The sequence below is a fragment of the Palaemon carinicauda genome, chromosome 21 (assembly GCF_036898095.1).
Source record: "Palaemon carinicauda isolate YSFRI2023 chromosome 21, ASM3689809v2, whole genome shotgun sequence".
In the NCBI taxonomy this organism is placed as follows: domain Eukaryota; kingdom Metazoa; phylum Arthropoda; class Malacostraca; order Decapoda; family Palaemonidae; genus Palaemon; species Palaemon carinicauda.
Genome location: NC_090745.1, coordinates 29,061,355 through 29,079,996, shown reverse-complemented (window position 1 = coordinate 29,079,996; position 18,642 = coordinate 29,061,355). Strand labels below are relative to the sequence as shown.

General features: G+C 46.3%; 1 protein-coding gene across 1 annotated transcript in view; it reads left to right on the top strand.

Annotated features, from left to right (window-relative positions):
* LOC137615243 (excitatory amino acid transporter 3-like) overlaps positions 1-18,642 on the top strand; it is a 1,014,688-nt gene that overhangs the window by 30,327 nt on the left and 965,719 nt on the right. The window lies entirely within an intron of this gene.

The window sequence follows — 18,642 nt, the reverse complement described above, 5'->3', positions numbered from 1 at the left end:
TTGAGGTTTTGGCAATCGGGTTTTTTTTGTTTGTTATTTCTTTGCTTTTTTGCTGTTTTCATTATGAGTGAAAAAAGTCATTACAGTGTCTGTGCGAATGAGGAATGTAAGGTGAGACTACCGAAAATGGCGGTAGACCCTCACACCGTGTGTTTGAATTGTAGGGGTTTTGTTTCTGCCCTTAATAATAGGTGCGGGGAATGTAAAGTTTTGGATGAAAAAGATTGGTTGATTATGAAGCGCTATGTGCGTAAACTAGAGCTCGATAGAGTTAGGAGAGCTTCTAGGTCTAAGTCTAAGTCTGTTAGTGGTAAGGAAGACGAACTTAGCGTAAATTTATCTTTTGAACCTTTAATTGATTCCTCTTTGGAAGTTGATCCTTCCCTTAAGTTAGTAACTCCTGCACCTCCTACAGGATCCGTATCTGCGGATGACCCTCGGTACGCTAGCCTGGCTGCCGAGTTGAAGGCCATTAAAGAACAACTGGAGGCCTTTAAAGGTAAGGATAGTGAAAGTGCTTGTGTTAGTGCAGTGGAGGTGGCGACTGACCGAACCTGTCATTACCCTAGGCCTAGACCTCTACCAAGCTCCCTGGACCAAGGGAGAAGGTACGTCGACGACCGAAAGGGGGTGAGAGGTACGTACCCTCGGTCAGCCGTTGCCTCAAACAGCCCTGTTGCCGATTCCCAGGCAGTTCTTGACCGTCACGGTAAAGACGTGTCGGATGTGTTAATTTCTTCTCCGAATTCTCCCAGACGTAAATGGAAGTTTGCAGCGTCAAGACCTACTAAGAGGAGATGGAACCACGACGAACTGTCTCGTTCTTTCTCTCCCGGTTCCAGCAGTTATGAACCTTGTCCGTCGGAGGATGATTTCGACTCCGTGCCTGTGAAAAGGGTCAAGCCTAAGCCTACTGCCGAAGATCCTCCCCCTTCTACGAGTGTTATTCGTCAACCCTCCCCTTCGGGGCCGCAAGACCCAGCTGATGTTGCTAAATCCTTTATGTCTGTCATGCAGGAACAACTTTTTACGTTAGTGCAAGCATTTAGCCGCCCTCACGCCCAGTCTGATAGACGTAAAGACGACTCGTTACCTATTAAGAAGTCTGCTTCTAAGAGAGAACGGAGTTCTTCTTTAAAGAAAACTTCTCCCTCTCTGCGCCAGGATGAGGAATGTGTGCTTTCGCGATACTTCTTCTCGATACCAGGACGATACGGTTTCTCGTTCTCGATACCGGGACGATACTATCTCGAACGATACTGCTTCTCGTTCTCGATGCCAGGATGATACCGCCTCCCGTTCACGATACCAGCACGATACCTCCTCTCGTTCGCTTCGCTTCGCCACGACGATACCGCCTCTCGTTCACTACGCCAGGACGATACCGCCTCTCGTTCACGACGCCACGCCGATACCGCCCCTAGTTCTCGACACCTGGACGATACCGCCTCTCGTTCACGACGCCATGACGATACCGCCTCTCATTCACGACGCCATGACGATACCGCCTCTCGTTCTCGACGCCAGGACGATACCGCCTCTCGCTCTCGGCACCAGAACGATACTGCCTCTAGTTCTCGGCGCCAGGGCGATACCAGCCTGCCTCTTCATGACGATACTGCCTCTCGTTCCAAGGATTCTTCTAGCGTTGGGCTCCAGGATGCAACCCATCTTTTGCAGGACGATTCCTTTGTTTTGCCATTGTCGGATTCTAAGGAACCTTCTTCTCGTTCGAAGGATGTTGCAGATGTGGATCAGGACCTCGAGGAGGTTTCTGATGATGATGATAAACTTGCCAACGCTGCTGGAGATTACAAAGTTCTCTCTCACTCCCTTCTTGAACTTTTTGGAGAGGAATTCCAACCTGCTGCCCCTCAATCTCCTCAATCCCAATTTAATAGAAAGATGGCCAAGAAACAGTCGGCCTTCATCAAGATGAAACTGTCGATTTCCGCAAAGAAGGCTCTTGCAAAGATTGATGACTGGATGAAGGAGCGGAGACAAGCAGTTAAGACTTCCTTCTCGTTTCCACCAGCTCGTCTTGCTTCAAAAGCGGGTATGTGGTATGAGACTGGGGAACCTTTGGGTCTGGGAGTGCCTTCCTCCTCCAAGGGTGACTTCTCTGGCTTAGTGGACTCTGCTAGAAGGCTTGCTCTCAACTCAGCCAAGGTCATGTGGTCGATGTCGGAGCTGGATCATCTCGTCAAAGGTATTTTTAGAGCCTTTGAGGTTTTTAGTTTTCTGGACTGGTTGCTTGGGACTCTGGCAAGGAAAACTGACCAGATGGAAGGAACTAGGGACCTTACCAGTATTATGTCCTGTGTGGACAAGGCCCTCAGAGATGGGGCGAATGAGTTGGCTTGCTGTTCTCAGCTGGGATCCTGAAGAAGAGAGCCCTGCTTTGCTCTTTTACTTCAAGGTCTGTTACCATTGCGCAAAAGTCTGAGCTTCTTTACGCCCCCCTGTCTCAACATCTTTTTCCCGAGTCCCTGGTTAGAGACATTACGCTTTCTCTGGCCCAAAAAGCCACCCAAGACCTTTTATCTCGTTCTGCTCGTAAGCCCTTGGCAGCCACTCCTTCGAAACGGGAGGAAAAGAAATTCCAGCAGCCCTTTCGGGGCAGGACTACTTCTTCAAGAGCAGATTTTAGAGGAAGAAGGCAAGAATCAGGACCAAGATCTACTAGGGGTTCGTTCAGACCTCGCTCCAGAAAATGAAGTTCGTCTCCTCCAGACTGTCAGGTTTTTGGCAGTCTTGGAAGAGGAGAGGGGCGGACACCTGGTCCCTCTCAGTCATCAAGGAAGGATTCAAGATCCCCTTTCTGAAGAAACCTCCTCTCGCAGATGCTCCGCTGGCCTTAGTAGCCCGGTACACAAATCCGGGGAAACAGAAGGCCCTAATAGACCTAGTCGACCAAATGCTAGACAAGGGAGCAATAGAACCGGTTCGGGATCTATTCTCCCCAGGCTTTTACAATCGCCTGTTTCTAGTCCCCAAGAACTCGGGCGGATGGAGACCCGTCCTGGATGTCAGCTCTCTCAACGTCTTTGTGGAGAAAACAAAGTTCTCCATGGAGACGACTCAGTCGGTGCTGGCATCAGTACGTCCAGGGGACTGGATGGTGTCCCTCGACTTGCAGGACGCGTATTTCCATGTCCCCATCCATCCGACTTCAAGGAAGTACCTGAGATTTGTAATGCAGGGCAAGTGCTTCCAATTCAGAGCTCTTTGCTTTGGTCTCGGCACGGCTCCTCAAGTCTTCACCAGGATAATGGCGAATGTGTCAGGCTGGCTGCATCAGGAGGGGATAAGGATATCCTTCTATCTGGATGATTGGCTGATTCGTTCACGATCGAGGGAGAAATGTCTGGAGGATTTACGGAAGACTTTTATGATGGCTCAAGATCTAGGCCTGGTCATCATCAGGGTGAAGTCTCAGATCAAGCCGAATCAGACTATTCTCTATTTGGGGATAGTTCTGAATTCAGTTCTTTTTCGGGCTTCTCCCTCACAGGAAAGACAGACCAAGTGTCTCGTAAAAGTCAGAAGTTTCCTGGACAAGAAGAGGTGCTCAGCGAAGGAGTGGATGAGTTTGCTGGGGACTCTATCCTCCCTCGAACAGTTTGTCTCTCTGGGGAGACTCCATCTAAGGCCTCTTCAGCACTTTCTTTCGAAAACGTGAGACAGAAAGATGCAGGAAGACTCCTTTTCCTTCCCTATTCCAACAGAAGTCAAGAATCTTCTGAAGTGGTGGCTGGATCCAGCCTTGTTAGGGGAAGGGATCTCCTTACACAAGAAGAACCCAGACCTAGTGTTGTTTGCAGACGCATCAGAGTCAGGTTGGGGGGCAACACTAGGAAGCAAGGAGGTCTCAGGCTATTGGGAAGGAATTCAGCTGGAATGGCACATCAACAACAAGGAGCTGATGGCCATTTTTCTGGGACTAAAGGCTTTCAAAGACTTGGTGTCTGGGAAGATTGTGGAGGTCAACTCAGACAACACCACAGCTCTTGCTTACATCAGGAAGCAAGGAGGGACTCACTCTCTGTCTCTGTTCGAGACAGCAAGGGAGCTCCTTCTTTGGGCGAAGGAGAACAAGATAGGTCTGCTGACGAGGTTTGTTCAGGGACAGAGAAATGCGAGGGCGGAAATGCTCAGCAGGAAAGGGCAGGTCCTTCCCACAGAATGGACCCTCAATCAACAGGTCTGTCAGAGTCTCTGGAGGCTGTGGGGGAGACCCCTCATCGATCTTTTCGCCTCCAACTTATTCAAGAGGATCCCCAACTATTGCTCCCTGGTTCCGGACAAGGAGGCAATAGCAGTAGACGCCTTTTTGATGGATTGGACGGGGATGGACACATATGCCTTTCCCCCGTTCAAGATCATCAATCTGGTAGTCAGGAAATTCGCTCTCCTCGATTCGGGACGAATGATCCTGATAGCTCCTTTCTGGCCGATGAGGGAATGGTTCACGGAAGTGGTGGACTTGTTGATGGACTTTCCAAGAAGCCTCCCTGCAAGTCCAAGGCTGCTCAGACAACCCCACTTCGAGAGGTATCATCAAAACCCCCTCGCTCTCAATCTGACTGCCTTCAGACTATCGAGAAGCTCGTCAGATCGAGAGGATTTTCAGCGCAAGCTGCGAAAGCTATCGCCAGAGCGAGGAGGGTCTCTTCACAGATGGTCTACCGGTCCAAGTGGGAGACTTTTAGGGCTTGGTGTAGGAAGCACAAGATTTCCTCATCCACTACCTCTGTGAGCCAGATTGCGGATTTCTTGTTGTACCTCAGGCAGGACACTAAGCTGGCTGTGTCCACTATCAAGGGGTACAAAAGTATGCTCGCTTCAGTCTGTCGGCATAGAGGCTTGGACTTGTCTTGCGATAAGGACTTACATGACCTCTTGAGGTCTTTTGAGACAACCAAGCAGGTCCAGTTAAATCCCCCTTCTTGGAACCTTGATGTGGTTCTTAAATTTCTGTGCACCAAGAGATTTGAGCCCATCTCACAGGCTTCTCTTAGGGAGGTTACGAAGAAAACCCTCTTCCTTTTGGCCTTAGCAACAGCTAAAAGAGTCAGTGAAGTCCATGCAATTGAAAAGCAGGTAGGCTTCAATGTGAATGGGGCAGTTTGTGCCTTAAGATTAGACTTCCTCGCTAAGAACGAGAACCCTTCTAAGCCCTGGCCAAGGACCTTTGAGGTTCCTAATTTGACTAACCTAGTGGGTCAAGAGCAAGAAAGGCTCCTCTGTCCAGTATGAGCCCTCAAGGCCTACTTGTCTCGCACGAAAAATGTGAGAGGCTCTTCTAGCTCCCTGTGGTGTTCTGTGAAAGATCCTCAGAAGCCCCTTTCCAAGAACGCTTTGTTTTTTTCCTGAGGGAAGTTATAAGAGAAGTGCATCTCTTGTGTGAGGAGGAACACTTCGGACTTTTAAAAGTGCAGGCTCACGAAGTGAGAGCCATTGCGACCTCGCTTGCTTACCGCAAGAACATGTCGGTAAGACAAATTATGGATGCGACATTCTGGAGGAGCAACTCTGTGTTCGCCTCTCATTACCTCAGAGAGGTGAGAGTGGATTATGAGAAATGCTATACCTTGGGCCCATACGTAGCTACGGCTTCTGTATTAGGCAAAGGAGTTACTACCTCCCCTCAACCTTAGTTTTGTATACTTGTGCGTAGGTTGGTGTTTTTATTGGTTGTCTGAGGACTTCGACTTGTGTACAGTCACCTCAGTCTAGTTAGATAATTTTTATCTAGTTTGCAAAAGTTAGGTGGTTGGGTTTGGTAAGGTTGCAGTTTTTATTTTGGGCAATAGGTAGTCCTGAAGTCTAGTCAGATTGTTGGTCTCACCCCGTTGACAGACTCGATTGAGTGTTTTCAGCACTGCAGGTCACATCCTGGCTGACACTCCTAAGGGAAAGTGACTCAAGAGGCAGGAACCTTTGAAGTCAGCTACCTTAGCAGATAAGGAATCAAGGTGTTTTTTTATCCTACAACTTTTTTGGTTGTTTCCCCAACGATGTTTACTGTCTATCACCCTCCTCCAAGTGTGTTAATCAGCTATGTATATATAACTGCCAGGTAAGTTCTATTCATAAAAATGGAGTTTTTATGATAAAACAAAGTTTTATGAATACTTACCTGGCAGTTATATATACATTCGAAGGCCCACCCACCTCCCCTCAGGAGACAGGTCGGGCATAGATGAACTGAAGAACAGAAAACGGGAATGATTCCTCCTACCACCCTTTATCGGGTGTTACCACCCAACCACCACAAGGCGGTTGCTACGTTTAGAAAAATTCTGCCGAAATAGAGATTATTAGCTATGTATATATAACTGCCAGGTAAGTATTCATAAAACTTTGTTTTATCATAAAAACTCCATTTCCGTAACTGGAATACAAACCACGCTATTTAATAGGGGGTATTACATTCGGCGTAGCTGAAATGACGAGCCATTAATTTTTGATAAGGGTTAACTACCCACACCGCTAGTTAGTAGGGGGTAGGGAGGGTAGCTTGCTACCGCTCCCCCTCGCACACCTGTGATTGATCTCACTTTGCTTTCGGCTTGGATGGTGAACAGTCGTTGCCGTTCTTCATTCTCGCCGACTTTTAGTAGCCATTAACGCCATTTTGTTTTCTTGTTTTCTCTTAGTGTGTGTGAAGTGGACTTCTGCGACCATGCGCACCTGCCCTGGACTCTCCGGCCACCCTTGTAGAACATGTGTGTCGGCGGTCGAGACTGATCCTCACGCCCTTTGTCCTTCCTGCAGAGGTCAACGGTGTGATAGTGTCAACAAGTGTAGGAGTGGTTTTCGATGGCGGAAGAAGAAGTCCAGATGGGATGTTTCTCCTTCGAAGGTTGCTTCAGAGGGAGAAAAACCCAAGGCCTCTTCTTCCGTCGCCTTACCCTCCTCCAAAGCTCCTACTCGGTCGGTCTCTTACGAGAGACCGTCGAGTAGTAGCGTAGACAGTTATTTCCGACCAACCCCGTGTGGGTGAGGAATAGTCACTAACTTCAATATTTCAGATTTGGTCTTCCTTGGGGCTCACGGGTTCGCCCTCCAAGGAAGCCCTTTTTCAGTTCAACCGCATGGTTGCTTCTGTTAAGCAGTTATCGACGACATCAGAGGTAGTTCCCCTGACTCTTGTCGACGTTGTTGTGTCAGAGGTGTCTCATGCGGCATCACCCATCTCCTCTGCCACTCCAAACTCTACAACTGTAGCTGCTGACTTAGTTTCCCCCGTTCCTGTCCATCCTCCGAGGGGGAAACTAAGTTCATCATCGGTCTCCTGCAAGTGTTTCTCGCTCTCGAGGGAGTTCACTTACAGGGACTCCTCTTCGGAGGACTGCTGATGGTGAGCTTGCTGATCCAATGGCCCCCAGAGGGCGCATCCGTCAGAAGGCTCGCCTTCCTCTTCACCTTAGAGGTCTCCCTCCTTCATTCATACATCACTGCACCTGCAACCAATTTTGTGACTTCGGTCCTGGACCTCTTTGCAGATCGTTTGCGATCTCCTTCGGTGGATGGTCATCCTTTTAAAGGACACGTCAGCCATCCATCCAACAGACCTGCCGACCTTCCATCGCTGATCCTGTCGCCTGTTGAGCCTAATGTAGCACCTCCAAAGTGTGCAACTGCGTGCCATCATTCTTGCCCTGCGCACCACGTGCCTATGCGCTCAAACCAGCGCTCACCAGCAGCTTGTCAGTCTACAACGCTTCGGCGCACCACTCAACCAGCTCGCCCTCACAGACAGCAGGAACCTTACGTGCTTGCGCGTCAACATGCGCTTACGTGCCATCAGTTACCTGATCGTCAGCGCTCTCCTGCGCGCCATGCGCGCACGCGCTCACGATCACTCAAGATTCAGCCTACACAACAAAATATACCAGTTCAAGGTGCTGTGCTTCGGTCTTTCCACAGCACCACAAGTCTTCACCAGTGTGGTAAACCCTAGTTTCATCTTGGGCACACAGGATTGACATCCATCTCCTCCGTTATCTGGACAACTGGCTAATTCTAGCAGACTCGGTTTCAACCCTTCTTCAACACCGAGACAAACTTCTGAGACTTTGCCAGGATCTGGGGATCATGGTAAATCTCGAAGTCCTCTCTGCTTCCTACTCAAAGATTGGTATACTTAGGCATGATTAAAGACACCATTCTCCACAAAGCCTTCCAAGCAGACCGCAGGATAAGAAGGCTGAGAAAGGTTGCGAGACTTTTTCTCAGACGAGAAGAACTTCCAGCCCAATCGTGGCTACGTCTCCTCGGTCACCTTTCATCGCTGGCTGGTCTAGTTCCCAATGGTCGCCTCAGGATGAGATCCCTCCAGTGGTGACTCAAGTCCTGGTGGAATCAAGCACACGACTCCCCGGACATCCAGATCCCCATGGGACCTGCGGAACTGACAGACCTTCAGTGGTGAGTGACAGACGAGAATCTACGAAAGGAAGTGGACCTTCTCGTCCACCCCGTGGATTTGAGGCTGTTTTCAGACGCTTCAAAAAAAGGGTGGGGGGCCCACGTGCTACACCACACGGCCTCAGGCCTCTGGTCAGGGTCCGAAAAGTACCTCTACATAAATCGAGAGATGAAGGCCATCTTTCTGGCCCTTCAACAGGTCCAACAGTTCCTGGAAAGCCACTCTGTAGTGGTGATGAGCGACAACACCACAGTAGTGGCCTACATCAACTAACAAGGAGGTACTTTTTCGCAGCAACTATCCCATCTAGCAGTAGAGATACTGAGATGGGCCAAAATCCACTTGATACCACTATCGGCCCGCTTCATTCCAGGCAAAAGGTATGTGCTTGCCGACAACCTGAGCAGAGCATCTCAGATAGTGAGTACCGAGTGGTCTTTGGATCATCTAGTAGCCAATGAAGTCCTGACTTTGTGGGGTTCTCCGACTGTGGACCTCTTTGCAATGGCCCTGAACTTCAGGCTCCCGCTGTACTGTTCCCCAGTCCCAGACCCCAAGGCTCTCTGGCAAGATGCCTTCCAACAACGGTGGGACAACATCGATGTTTACGCCTTTCCCCCGTTCTGTCTGATGAGTAGGGTACTCAACAAGACCAGAACATCGGTCAATCTTTCAATGACCTTCATAGCTCCTCTATGGCATCACGCAGAATGGTTTCCGGACCTTCTGCAACTCCTAACGGAGCCTCCAAGAGAACTCTCTCCACGACACAATCTACTCAAAGAACCACATGGCAACATCCTCCACAAAGCCGTAGCTTCGCTACGACTTCACACCTGGAGACTATAAACATCTCCTCTCTGAGAAAGGATTTTTGCAACAAGCTGCGATCAGGATGTTCGGACACCTGCAAAAATCATCAGCAGCAGTCTACCAGGCAAAGTAGAAAGTCTTCTGTGGCTGGAAGGGGTATCTCTCCACTCGATGCCATTATTCTAGCAATGGCGGAGTTCCTCATGTATTTGTGTGAAGGAATGCGCCTATCAGTCTTGGCAGTGAAAGGCTATCGCTCAGCCTTAAGCCTCGCCTTCAGACTGAAAGGAATGGACATTTCTTCATCGCTAGAACTTTCATTACTCTTACGAGTTATGAACTTTCCTGAACCCAGTCAGAAGTGAGACCTCCCCCATGGAATGTGGTTCGAGTTCTCAGGTCTCTTAAGAGACCTCCATATGAACCATTACGCCAGGCAACAGATCGCCACCTGACTTGGAAGACGGTGTTCGTGCTAGTTTTTGCCTTGGCCAAGGGAGTCGGTGAACTTCATGGTCTCTCACACGACATCGCCTCTTCAAGGGGATGGGGAGAAGTAACGTTCAGCTTTGTCCCTGAGTTTATTGCCAAGACTCGGAAATCAGGAGTAGCGGATCCTTGATTCGACTCCTTCCGGATTTCTAGTGTAACAGATGACCCAGACTATCTCTTACTGTGCCCAGTAAAGAGTTTGAGGCTGTACCTCAAGAGAACAGCCGCAGCCCGTCCTCATGTGCCAGCACTATTCATCAGCACAGGAAGGACCAAGAGGAGGGTCACCAAGAACACCAACTCAGCGCAGATTCGCAAGGTCATTGACCATGCACTGAATCCAGACCCTCCTCCATCACGTCGCCCCAGAGCACATGATGTCAGGGGCATAGCTACGTCCCTGGCGTTCAAAAGAAACTACTCAGTGACGTAGGTTCTTCAAGCTGGGGTGTGGAAATGTCAGAACATGTTCACATCTCACTACCTACAAGACGTGACCCACAGAGACTCGATACGTTTTCTATCGGTCCCGTGGTGGCTGCACAACAGCTGGTTTAAAACCTCAAGCTCCTTATTGGACAAGTAGCAGAAGGTTGAGGGCATTGTTACCCAGTTTTTAGTCTACATGAAGGAAAAGGTTTGACTGGCCCTTATTCTTTTCTTCATTCTCCCCTCTCTTGGGGAAAGCAGCATTCTGGGTTCTCTGCATAGCTGACTTCAAATCACTGCAGGTAAACCATGCTCCATTGTGTACCTAGTATTAAGCTTTATACTGTTGCGTCCCCATACCCTGACGAGGTGGTATTGGGAAAGTCCTAGTGCACAGTTTTTCCATCTAAAGAACTCTAAATAACTTTCTAGGACGAGTCACATTTCTACATACCTTCACACACGGCTTGCGTAGGTCGCGAACCTTGCGTTTAGCGAGGCGCAAGGACTCTCTATTTCTTGAGTGCTAACACACTCAGATAAGGAGCCCCCGGGTAAAGCCAAAAAGCCAGATTGGCTGGGACGTCCACCCTTCCTAATGGGTGAGTCACCCCTATTAAATAGCGTGGTTTGTATTCCAGTTACGGAACGAATGTTTTCAACAAGCAAAACTACTATTGTCTATTTCTGTCTTATCCGGGGAGTACATGCAGACCCGGATATATACATGAAAGGATAACGAATCCCATGTGTAAGGTAAGCTAAAATTTTTAGGATTGATTTTCGATTGTAGGTTGACCTGGGTCTCACACTTAAAGGCATTAAAAGCTAAATGTCTTGAGGCTATGAATCTTTTAAAATTATTGTCCCATACATCATGGGTCGCAGACCGTAAAACCATTTTAAAATTATACAAGGCCCTAATTTTTTCCAAAATTAGTTGTGTGTGGGAAATATGCTCCTCAGCCACCCCAAGCCGATTAAAGATATAAGATTCAATACATCATGCTAGTATTAGATTGTCTCCAGTGGAGCGTTTAGAACCTCGCCAATCCCAAGTCGTCTTGGTGATGCTGGATAGTTACCTCTAGACCTTTACCGAATGTCTTCTATTATTGGGTATTGGTTTAGATTGCAAAGACTCTCTAATTCTTTAACCTTTCAGACTGCAACCCTTGTAAGGAACTCAACAATTATTAAACAGTCTTGATATAATTAGAGGTAAGGTGCTTCCATTTAAGATATCATTAACCCCTCCGTGGAAATTACCAGAGATATATTTTTGTAAATATTTTATTGGTGTTAAAAAAAATAGTACTGAATTAGAAGCTAGGTCTCTTTTTATGGAACATGTTGAGGAACATGGGGAATCAACTTTTATATATACTGATGGGTTCAAATCTGATACTGGTGCTGTATTTGGAGTATATAGTAGTTCTTTTAACTGCAGAGGTGCACTTCCTCCAATATCTTCCATATTTACTGCTGAATTATATGGCATACTAACCGCTATTGAGAAAATAGCATTAAAAGAGGTAAATTTTACCATTTTTAGTTAGTGTCCTTCAAGCTTTAGAAGGTTTTAATTCTAGTAACCCTTTAGTTTTAAAGATTTTAGAGTGGCTTTTAATCATTGGCCTTAAAGGTATAACAGTTCGATTTTTCTGGGTTCCAGCACACACAGGTGTGTCTAGAAATGAAGAGGCAGATTCACTGGCAAAAAGTGCTGCAGCTGAGTTGCTACCAAGAATGTATCCCATTCTTTGTAATGATTTTTTACCAGCAATTTAAGAATTTTATTTATAACAATTGGCAACAGCATTGGGATAGTTTAACCAAAAATAAGATAAGAGAGATTGCGATTGTTATATCCCCTTGGAGATATAATGGGATGCCCCTCAAAATGGGAGACTACCTTTTGTCGTCTCCGCATTGGTCACACTCGTATGACACACGAGTTTCTGCTGGCTGGCCAACACCAACCATATTACGATGACTTTAATACCATTGACAGAGAGGCATTTGTTGACTAAATGCCCCACTTATAGCACAGAAAGAAACAGATATCTGTTTGAGGCTGTAGGTGAAGATGGCAGGTTCATCCTTGCCAAGATCTTTGGACATGGTGTCGTACAATGCTAGTGGCATTTTTAAATTTATATTTTAATGCTATTTAACTTATATAACATTTTTTGGGCTCAGCCATGTCGTCCTGATGGAAGGTTCCTTTAGGCAGCTTTCTAAGGGATATTTAGCTACAGTGATGCTCCCAGAGAATTGACCATAGCTCTCCAGAATTCTAACTCCTGGCGTGAGTATCCTTAAGAAAATTCTTAAGGATATCGCATAATATCAGGGGACGTATTTCTTGATACGACACTTGACAATTTTCACCCCGGATAGAGTTTTCGCTCTGAGGGGGAAGAGTGGCGAAAATGAAAGGGAGCCGTCATCAAGGTTACCCGGTGGATTCCCTTCCCGTACTATTACAGGGCCACGCATGGCAACTCATTCCTTTTATAGTAGCGAATTAGCACGGTGTATCTCCCGCTCGTTCTCGGTGTTTTGTTACTATTCCTAGATTTATCATGCATTAGCCAGCATCTTCATCCTCTGGAAAGTTGAGTATTTAATCTTTCCTGTGTATAATTTTTAGCTCCCTTCTCACAGTTAAATTAGCATAATTTAGATATGTTTATCGGAGCATAGCCGTTCATGGGAGGCACCATTTTGGACACTGTCGTACGCCATAAATGCTTTATTTAGTCAGTAGTACAATGTTCCCGGTATTTAGCTTCAATGAATTATAGCTATTTAGGCAAATTATACTAGTGAAGATCAGATCATGCACGTAATAAATATTTCCTCTTCTGTTAAACGTTTTGATCGTATACGACAGGGTCTCAGTGACGTAGCGTAGCCGAGATCCTGACTCGTGTTGGGCTAGCCTAATGCGTTTTAGTATACTTTCGTACGATATCCCCGTTTACCCTCTTTTATCATTTTATCAATTCAGTCTGAGATAGCATATCTCCTAGAATTACTAACATAATCCGATACTCGTCTCTTTTAGAGATTTAAGGGTAAACCCTACCTTCCCTCTGAGTGCCGCCATTAAGCGACAACCCTATCTTGGTCTTGTCATAGAGTAGTGTACTCCGGCTTGACTAGGATAGTGTTTCTGTCTTCCCTCTTTGCCGGTGAGTATCCCGGCTTTGAATTACGACAGTAACTCAGAGTATTCAGTCTTGTTGTCGGCAACTCTACTGACGGGGAACTAGTAATTCCCCTACCGGTTCACAGTTGCAGGCATAGGAAGCCCGGCTTCCCTAGCCCACAACTGAAAGTGGTATTACAATTGCTGCCACCTTCTCCCTTGTGGTCTAGAAGACATGTCTTATATCCGGCAAGGTCTTTGGCTGAGGAATCGTTATTCCTCTGCCACCCAAGACGGCTCCAGTATAGAAACTATGTTTCTGTGTTTGAGGCTTTCTTTCGACACAAAATATAAGACCCTTTTCCCTTCCCATTTCTGGCCTAGCCGTCACAACATCTATGGCTGGTTTTCTACAATCTCCCCGCTTGCTGGGCGGATCGCGATGCCGGGCGGGCTCCTACAAAGGCGGCTTGATTGCCGCTTCGACCTTCCCCCTAACGGAAGCAAGGCTCTGGGAAAGGTTTTGCCGGCCATGACGGCTGCCGGTGGGAGACTCTTATAACTTTGAGTATTCTTCAGTCCTCTCTTGGACTGCCATCCACAAACCCTGGAACCGGCAGAGCAGCTGGCAACAGATATTGTGGCTGGATGGAAGCTAGAATGAATACATTCCCCCCCTTCCATTTGAATCCTTATTCTGGAAGAAGGCAGTAGAGACAGTAGTCCCTACAACCCTAGTTATTGTACTAAACTATAATAATACAGTAGACTCTTTCCATGCTTTCTCTCTCTCTGTCAGCTAGTGCCGTCAGGTACTAGCCTAGCCGGTAGCATGCCGGAAGAACTACAGTGTGAGATTATACAGTAGCCAGTATTTCTGCAGTATAGCACATACTGCATTTAGAAAACTATAGTATATAATATACGTTAGTATATTTTCCAACATATTCTGTGTATCCTTTCACCATCCATTGTTGAGACCGCTAAATAACGTTGAAGTGAAATATTCCTTCAATATCCTGATACGCCATAGGTCATCAGAACATAATATCTTTACCCTACAATATTAATATTCCGTTGTGGAAGGGTTAGTGCTAGTGTACACTAACTTCAGCTCTAGAATTTAGAGCTCTTCCACTCTAGATTTCCCTAATAAGGATATTTCAAATATTAATATTGAGGGAGGTCACAGCAATTGCCTGGACAGGAGACACAGATATGTGTCTTTCCTATTTTCTTTCTAGCTTACACTCCTAAGCTATAATGATAATAGTAAGTGCTATTTTAATGCATGAATTTAATTTATCAGTGTGATAAATTACCCCAGACTCATTTCACCTTTTTCTTTCTTTACAGGAGGAGGCCAAGGTGAAGTGTGAGGTGATCGACTGTAACCACAAGAGTAGGAACTTTTGTGGTCACACCATGTGCAGGTCTCTTGCCCCCTGCTCCATCGCAACTGAAACCTTGAGATATTGGGATCCCAAGGATTGCAACGTCTGCTCAGCCTTGATGACCAAGGGTTTCGGCGATCCCAAGACGGCGGAGTTGAGGGATACTGCGAGGGAAATGCTTAGGAAGTGGGTACGAGGGTTCCAAAAGAACTCTCTGGGACCGTACCTACCAAGCGAGATGATTAGAAGCCTGCTGTTCCCAAAGGCAACAGCTGATGCCGTCGTACCTCAGGCACGACCCGGACCTCCCTGCATACAACTTGCAATAGAGGCCGATATCAATGCAGCTCTACAAGGAGGCATGGACATCCATCAGGAGAGTATATCAGAAGTGTCCTCGAACACTGAAAAGGGTCTCCTTCAAGAGGACCCTGAAGAGGAGGTGGCCCAACCACCTGGAGAAGATGATCTTGAGTCAACAGAAGCGGAGGACCCTCTTCTGTCTGTGTCGGCATTTCAGCCTGTGCCGTCAACTTCTTCAGCTCCAACCCCTCAACTAGACCCACTGGGCCAAGTGGTTGTGGCCCAGATCCAGCAACTAGTTGATTCTCTACGTAAGGAAAAAGTAGATACAGTACGAGGAAGGAATTCCAGGAATCAAGCCGCGTAGTTGCTTCTCGTGGGTCATACAAACGACCCAGAGTGTCTGACCTGCCACCATGCTCTGAAACCAATCCCTGGAGGTATGCAGAGTTCATGCCCCTGATGAATGGGAAACTTCATCTCGGAGAAGATGGGGGCCAACCCCCTGGACGACATTCAATTCTGGCCTAACCTTTCGGCTTACCTGGAATGTTTCATCCGGCTGAAGAGTGAGCCGGCGTATAAGGAAGAGACGGAACCCAAGGAAGTCATGGTTTACGACCACGACAAGGCACAGGCTATCTTGACGAGTACCCCCCAGATGCTGAAGCCTTGATGAGGATGGGGGGCTTAGGGATTAGCAGCTGGGCTCTAATGAACAGTGGGAACTACTTCCCATTGGACCTCGGTGCCCAGCTGTCGATCCAACTAAATCAGTCAGCACTTTCTCTTTTACTTTTGATAATTTCTTTTTTCTCCCATCTCTTCCTTTTGGGCTCGATATTGTTGACGACTTTGGCATGTTCGATTTTACTTTGGATGCTGCTTTGGATTTGGCACAGTGTGGGATGGACTGCATTCCATCTCAACCTGTGCCAATTTAGACGCCATCACCCTCTGGCAGACCCCATTGGGTGCAGACCAAGTCTGTTAAGAGTCGGGCTCCAGTGATCCGGTCTTAAGTCACCCATATTTGCGGGTAATGGGTGACGCCAGGCATTGGAGTCGACGGTGGGAGGGTCTAACTACCCCCACTGACCAGTGTACGCCCACCTTAAGAGAGGCAGCCCCTCTCTAATAGAGGACTGGTCCCCGCTGAAGCCTCTTCTCGTGTTGGGCCACATGGGATAGGAGGACTGACATCCTCCGATAAGAGGTGGATAACCCGGCTTGCTTTTTCAAAAAAACCCAACACCTCTGTTGACGACCTGGAAAATACAAACATGGACCTCGGTACAGACAGCTCCAACTCGGGTTCTAACATTGTAACGTTAGAACCTTATTCACGTCATGTGAATAATAAAACGCTAGAGAAGAAGAGAGAGAGAGTGAAAAATGATGACAGTACAGAAAGATATAGAAAAGTAGAAGTATTACCTGGTCACTATGAAGTAGTGAATTATGAAAAATTTTTTATCTTGGAATTTGAAAACAGAAGCAATGAGCGTATAAATGTTTTTAAAGCTAATAGGGAAATAGTTACATTATGTGGAGGGCAGCCAAAAATTTTACCCCAGGGAAATGGAAGTCTCTTGATAGAGACACTGTCCCCATTACAAGGTGAAAGGTTAAAAACACTTACAACATTGAATGGTCATAGCGTAAAATGCGTTTCGCACCCTACTTTCAACCAGAGTAGAGGTGTGATATATGCTCCAGAATTGTTGGATATAGAGGAGAAAGAAATAAGAGGATGAACTGAAAAATCAAGGAGTAGTTAAAGTAGTCAGAATGAGAAAGAGAGTTGGAGAACAACGTATCCCTCTTGCTACTCTGATTATAACATTTGATCAATGCCGATTACCAAATGTTATAAAAGCTGGATGGCTATCTTTGAAGGTAAAACCATATATCCCGTCGCCATTGCGATGTTATCATTGCCAAATGTATGGCCATTTAAGCCAGAAATATAAAGAAAAACTAAACAATAAGCCAGCTATTTGTGCCAACTGTGGAAAAAGTAGTCATGGAGTATGCATAGAAAACCCTAATTGCATACATTGTGGGGAAGCACACCCAGCTACATCTAAAAGCTGTGTAAAGTTTATTTTTGAAAAAGAAATCCAGGTCATTAGGACCATGGAAAGGGTTACTTTTAAAGAGGCTCGTAAAAGAGCTCTTGAAAAGCAAATAAGACCAGGGCAACCTTTTTCAATGGTTCTGAAGAAAAACTTGCCAAACCACACAGACGAAAATTATATCTCTACTTCTAAGATAAAGAAACAAATGAAAGTAGTTAAAGAGGTTGAAAGTCCCATCGAAAATCTATATCCAGAAATTGTAGAAAAATCAAAACGGATACTTAAAGATCTGAAAATTATTCAAAAGCCAACTACTCCGATTTTAAACAATAGTACAAACCTCTCACAGGCCGTGTCCTTGCCTGATCTGATGGAGGTTGCACTCGAAACCAATTTACCTGGTGAACCCGTAGTGGGGAAGGTGCAAAAACCTGACAGATCACAACCTTTTAATCGGAAAAGAGAGAGACCTCCCTCCCTCTCTCCTCCTACCATAAGAAACATTAAAGTCACGACTTCCAATAAATATGATATCTTGTCTGCTGATGTTTCTGAACAACTAGAAGGTAAATTGAACCAATCAGAAATTCAAGTTGAGGTCCACCATCCTCCTCAACAATTAGATCAAAAGGACACAAAGAAAAAGAGACACAAAACCCACTATATAAAGATCCTCTCTAGAGTTACCTCCGGGAAATATTGTTAGATCAAATAGTGCCAATGGGAAGACTTCATCTAAGGTGTCTTCCAAAAAATAAACCATAGTTTTTTCCTCCATTCTGCAATGGAATTGCCAGGGTTTAAGGGCGAAATATGAACAACTTAAGCTCCTCATATGTGAGCACTCCCCTATAACAGTATGTCTACAAGAAAGCAAGCTCGATGCTAATACTCCTTGTCCTCGAGAGTATGTTAGCTATAGGACACCATATGATCAACGAGCAGGGAGCCATGGGGGAAGTATTATATACGTTCGTCGAGATTTTCCCCAAATATCTTTGTCTATCTGTACCCCTCTGCAGGCAGTGGCTGTACAGATTGATATAGGGAGAAAATACACAATCTGTTCTCTTTACTTGCCTCCAAATGATAACATCTCATATGATAATATAGTAGAGGTGATTAAACAACTCCCACAACCCTTTCTCTTACTAGGAGACCTTAATAGTAGACATCCTTTATGGGGTGATGTTTTAGCAAATGCAAGGGGTAATATTATATCGTCAATTTTGGAGAATGAAGATGTCGGGCTCCTCAATACAGGAGAGCCCACACATTTTCATGTACAGACAGGTACCTTGTCCTGCATTGACCTATCAGTCGCAAGCTCTAACTGTCTTCTCGATTTTAAATGGAGAACATTAGATGATTGGCATACTAGTGATCATGCACCAATCATTATAAACACCAACAATGGTCCACCTTTACAAAGATCACCTCGATGGAATCTTGATAAGGCGGACTGGAATAGATTTCGGGAGTTAAGTGAAATTGAAGGAAATGCAGAACAGTTTGAAAGTGTTGATGATGCCATAG